The sequence below is a fragment of the Epinephelus moara genome, chromosome 14 (assembly GCF_006386435.1).
Source record: "Epinephelus moara isolate mb chromosome 14, YSFRI_EMoa_1.0, whole genome shotgun sequence".
Lineage (NCBI taxonomy): Eukaryota > Metazoa > Chordata > Actinopteri > Perciformes > Serranidae > Epinephelus > Epinephelus moara.
In genome coordinates, this window is record NC_065519.1 from 36051088 (window position 1) to 36056910 (window position 5823).

General features: G+C 40.3%; 1 long non-coding RNA gene across 1 annotated transcript; it reads left to right on the forward strand.

The window, feature by feature from the left end:
- Window positions 1-1506: 1506 nt before the first annotated feature.
- On the forward strand, window positions 1507-5478 carry LOC126400980 (uncharacterized). The gene is made up of 3 exons (XR_007571034.1): window positions 1507-1770; window positions 4136-4300; window positions 4753-5478. It is a non-coding gene; the product is annotated as an uncharacterized LOC126400980 (long non-coding RNA).
- Window positions 5479-5823: the final 345 nt, after the last annotated feature.

Sequence of the window (5823 nt, forward strand, 5' to 3'; positions counted from 1 at the left end):
GGAAATTGTGAGTGTGTGATTTAAGCATTTTTCAAAAGTCCATGTGCTGGTCATGGTAACATGGAAGCAAAGAGGACCTACATGTAATTTTTATGATTTATGTATTGCACTGTGCACATGCAAATTAGTTTTAATGTTTTTTTCTTGGATTTGAAAGTTAAGATGAATTCCGCGGCACCATCTGAAACGTGATTAACCAAGAACCTGAGGTATATGTCATATGTTTAACTCCTAGGGGTTTAATACAAAGCTATCAGTATCTGTTCACGTCACCAATATATGTGTACTTTGATTTCAATGGAAATGGATGGGTTGTTTATCTGGAGTCACTGTCATTTATACTCCTTAAGCGTATCTATATTGTAACTGCCAAAAATATATATTTTTATTATGTACCAAAAATGAATCTACTGGTAATAATATAACAAGCAGTGAACACAAATTTTAACACTTTTGTTTTTGCTCCATTTTTCACAGGTTTAAGTTGTAGATCTAAGACTTTTTAATGCACCCAAAAGACTTTCATCAAATTTGGTCACAAATTTCTTAGAATCGGTGTCAGTAAGCACATCTACTTGTCCACGATAACCCATCCACCTGACAGCTGGGGCATATCAAGAAGCTCACTAAACACCATGATTTACTTTAGACCTTACAGGTGTGCCCTGGGAAGGTCACAATAAAATGCTTCTCTAAAATGTAACCTTTGATCACACAACACAGTGACACAGATGTTGCAAGTTGTGAGGGAGCATGAAATTGGCATGCTAACTGCAGGAATGTCCATCAGAGCTGTTGCCCATGAACTTAATGTTCATTTCACTACCATAAGCTGTCTTCAATGTCGTTTCTGTGAATTTGGCACATCCAACTGGCCTCTTAACCTCAGACTTCACGTAATCACACCAGGTCAGGACCTCCATGGCCAGCGTCTTCACCTGCAAGGTCACCTGAGACCACACTGCAAAAACGATCTAATATAAGAAGAAAAATAATAATACAAGATAATTACACATGGTAAGATTTCTTGAAATAAGACAAAGTATCTAGACATAAGAAAAGTGCAATATTTCTTGAAATAAGTGGCAAAACATTCATTCCAAGAACTGTAATAAGTCAAATAAACTCAAAACTAGCTTGTCAATTCTTCTTTCAGTGTTTGCATCTTTCTTAGTTTGAGGGAAAAGATCTTAAAACCAGAACCCAGTGTTGGGCAGTAGCATAACTACAAGTAGTGACTTTACTAAGGCCTTGTTCAGACTGCCAGCCAAAATCCGATTTTTAGCCAATCTAGATTGGAACCAGATGACTCTTATGAAGTCTGAACAGTCATAAATGACATGAAATGCAAACCAGATCGAAACCACCTTTGGGAGGTAGTTTCAAATCGCATTTGGACAAATGTGTCTTATTCTGAACAGCTCCAAACACTCAGACTGGTTTTGACTGCCTGTGACGTCTCTCTACGTCTCTACGTCACTCCATGCAACGATTTACTAAGATATTTTGCGTTCTTTGAGAGAAAGAGGATTCAGACGGAGTGGCTGCAGTGTCAGAGGAAGATAAAAAGTTTAAAGACAAAATATAAAGAGATCAAGGATGGCATCAACAAAAGTGGGGCAGGGCGAAACAATTGCCCCTTTTATGATTTATTAGACAGCATCCTTGGGGACAAGCCTAGTGTTCATCCACTGATGTCGCTGGACAGCTCTGCTCCCGACGAAGAAGGCGAGGAGGATGATTTGGATAGCGTTAGGAGCAGCAATGCAGGTGAGTAACATTAGTTAGCTAGGCTAAACTGCCGTGTACTGGCTAATGTATAATGGTATTGTAAAGTTGGTAACCTACTTACATAGGTTACTTGCTCGCATGTTAGCTGCAGCTAGTGCTAATTAGCTAGCTACAAATCGAGTACTGCTAACGACACTGAAGTTAGCACGTTTATTTCCAGCTTTGACAAGGTCCAGATCAGGGGCATCGTTTCAGCAAAAGCTAAGGTATGGCAATATGACATGACATCACAGAGCTACTGATCAAAAATATGAACTTATATAAAACTTCACTTTGGTCTTTGACCTGTCAGAAGTACATACTATGCTATTGAAAACTGTTTCAAAGGACATGAAGCTGTTTCTCACATTCATAATACCTCATGTCTGCATGTAATGCACGACTTGGTGAGAGCAGTGAAAAAAATCAGACCTATTTCAGCGCATATTTCAGCACCATGGACAGCGAGCAGACGTTTAATTATCATTAGTCCTGTGTTTAACTTCACAGAAAATAAAGAAAATTAATTAATTACAAGTTCATTTCTAGAAGATAACCAAGGGGTCCGGTGTATGAAACACAGTAAAACAAAGGCCAATTTGGTACAATACTGTATAGGCGAATTTATTGGAGTGTCTCCAGAGACTGAAAATACAAGCTTAACGTGCCAACATGAAGAAAAAAAACCCACATGCAATCAGACAGGCTTCAAGACATCATTTAGATAGGCTGTCTACAGCAGCAGAGCAAAATGCTTTTACAACACATAGATACCGTATTTTTCCAAATAGTAGCCTGGGTGTTTATTTCACAAAATCGATTTTGACCCCAGGCGTTTAAAAGAACCAGGCGGCTATTTGCTTTTTTTTTTTTTTTGCACTGACCTGCACCAGGCCGTTATTTGGTTACAGTTCCTGTCCAGTATGTTTGTTAGTGCAAAAATACTGTATAATGTATGGATGAGTTTGTGTACAAAAATCTCTTAACATTTAGAGTGGGTCATTTTTTTCGTGTACACGGGTTTCACCGCTGGGTGGTCCTATTGCATTATACCAGTAAAGCCCCAGTAATCCAAATACCAACCGAACGGGCCATTTAACCAACAGTTACAGGCCGTCACACCGAAATATCGCCATCCCGACGGTCCGCCATCCCGAATTCTGGTCCCTGAGTCCTGACAGTAAGCTATGGCGAGCCTGTAGAAGCTGTATTCCCCATGCATGTCAGCGATTTTCACTGGGGACGCACGTGAGTAGTTCAGGCTGACATTACCTGTTTTTCAGCGAACTCTTCTGGTAATTTTATTAAGGCATGGCATATAGGTCCACAGTAACTTATTATTATTATTATTGGGTCTTATAAGAGTGGGCTGCAATGAGTACAGGTGTTAACACGGAATTGTGTGCACTTTTACGCACGCGTGTTAAGGTGATCACGGATATTTGATGTGGGAAAGATGTAGCCAGATGTATTATCTGTTTTAGATACGTGGCTGTCTGTCCGTCCGTCCGTCCATCCATCCGTAACACGAGTCATGTGCACCACTTCACCACCGACCCGTGCGTAAAAGCGCAAACAGTCCCTCAAGGAGGGACAGCTATGAGGCAATGAATGAGGAAATAATCGCACGGGCATTTAATCGGACCAGCGTTTAATACGCAAAATGGGGTCAAACCCCAGGCGGCTATTAGGTGCCCGGCAGCTATTTGCCACCCGGCAACTATTTGGAAATATATGGTAACTCACATAACAAATAACTCGCGAAGGAGCGAAGTGGCGAACAATTTGATTCAATAACACTCATATTCACTAACACTCGTATTCACTGATGAGCATATTATTGACCTATTTAAGTGCAATACTATGAAAACAACCAGCCAGTGCGCCTCGAGTAAGATGACTACAGAACCTCTCTCTTTTTTTTGCTCCCGATTCCAAGGTATGGCAGCTGCCATACCTCGCCATACCTAAATGACGCCTATGGTCCAGATGGTCCTAAACCACTAACGTTACCTTTAGACCTGTCAAACCAGGACTAGATAGGAGAAGTATAAAAAAGGGACATTTGGGAAAAACTCAAGGGAAAAACTCTGTGAAATGTTCCTTTTTTGCATGTTCACGAATAGAATAAAGGTTTCACAAATCTGAAAGTGTGTTTTTATGAAACTATGGAGTCTCCTTTGTAATCTAGTCTTGGTTTGACATGCCTGATGGAAGCTGGAAGATAACTTCAGCGTTGTGTTACTGCTATCATAATGTTAAGTTACAGTTAACTAATTAGCTAATACAATTGTTAAAGCCACCCATTTCACTTGGTAACTTAGCTGCTTGAACTCATACTTGGTATCTATCCATGTTTTCCTAGATGAGCCCACACATCCTGAGTCTGCTGATACATCACTGTCAAGCATCATAAGTTCAAGTCCAGCCTCTTCCGGGAGTGGAACTGCTTCTGGACATTCCTCAACCTCCTCTGGAACTCCCTCCGTCACCTCTGGCAGTGGAAAATCCTCTGGAACTACTTCAGAATGTGATAAGTCATACTCATAAACATACATGTTATGATGCATCTGATCAATTACTAGCTATTGTTTAATTATCAAGTGACAGTTTGTGAAAGTCTAGTAGTTGCAATTTGGATTTTTAGTTATTGAAATATCTTCTGAGAGCAGCATATTATGTCATTAATGTTGAGGTTATGGGTTATGATTACCCTAATGACATAATATGCTGCACTCAAGATATTTCTTTAACTTAAAGTACAACCTGCCTAGTAGTTACTGTAGGTTCACAAACCATGGATTTATGTTCATAACTAACCAAGACTTGGAGGAGTATACAGACAGACACCAGGGTAGACGGACAGATCGACAGACACTATTCTTGGATGGACAGACACACACACTAGGAGGGGTAGACAGACAGACAAAAGCACAAAAAAGACAAAGCAAAATTGATCTATAACATCTATATCCTTTTCAGAGACCACAACAAGCCGGAGGCGAAAAAACAAGATGGAGGCAGCTTTGGATGTTTTCACAAAAAAAATGGGTGAGGTGCTGGAAAAGGACAATCATGTGTTACTCCAGATGCAGACCGCACAGCACCAACATGAAATGGCAATGATGACCTTTCTCGGCCAGCTTATCAAGGGTGGACAATCTCAGCATGGTCCCCCAGTTCTTCCCAGCCAGCACTCTTCCTTATCCCCAGGAGCATCACACCAACCACCAGTCTTCCAGCCAGTATTGCCACCTTATCAACAGGGGTCTCACACCAAGCAGCACACACATCTGCCTAGGATGCCTCAGCCTCTACATACCCTAGCAGCCCCTGCAAGTGTGAGTGTGAATGCCCAAACATCTTATTTGGGAGACCTCCTAGACGACCAACCTATTTTTCCTCATGATAGCCAAATATAGGTCAGCCAAACAACGGGGCAGTTTCTGATTTTTCAGTTGAAGTTTTAAAGTGAAGCAAACAGTTTTAAGTTTGTTTGGAATGCAAACAATGTTCAAGAATACTAAAACATTTATTCAGGTATTTTATTAGATTTTATGTGATTTTACACATCAAATGTTCAAGAATACAAAAAAAATATTCAAGTATTTTATTACATTTTGTGATTTTACAAATATCACATTTTGTTGACAGAAAAAAAGGTTTACACTGCCACTGAACAGTAGGGAAACCTAACTTTGAATGCACTTTAAATGTTCAAGTTGCGCTTCAATAAAGACAAAGTAAAAAAAAAAAAGCTTGTCTGTTCCTCTTTTTCTCTCAAGTGGGTATTTGTAAAGGTGAAAATAATGCAGGAACATATTTACATGACTGAAGCCATGGTGTCTGTAGTCCTCATAAAGTAACCCTAGTTAGACACTTCACGGAAATAGCGTGTAAATGCTTCCCTCACTCTCTGTGGCCCGACAAGGTTGTCAGTGTTGTCATTGAACTCCTCTGGTTCTGGTTCTGCTGCATCCTTCTGGTTGTCCAAGTCCTGGTTTTCACAAGTGTATCCTTGGACCTCACATATGTTGTGCAGCACACAGCAAC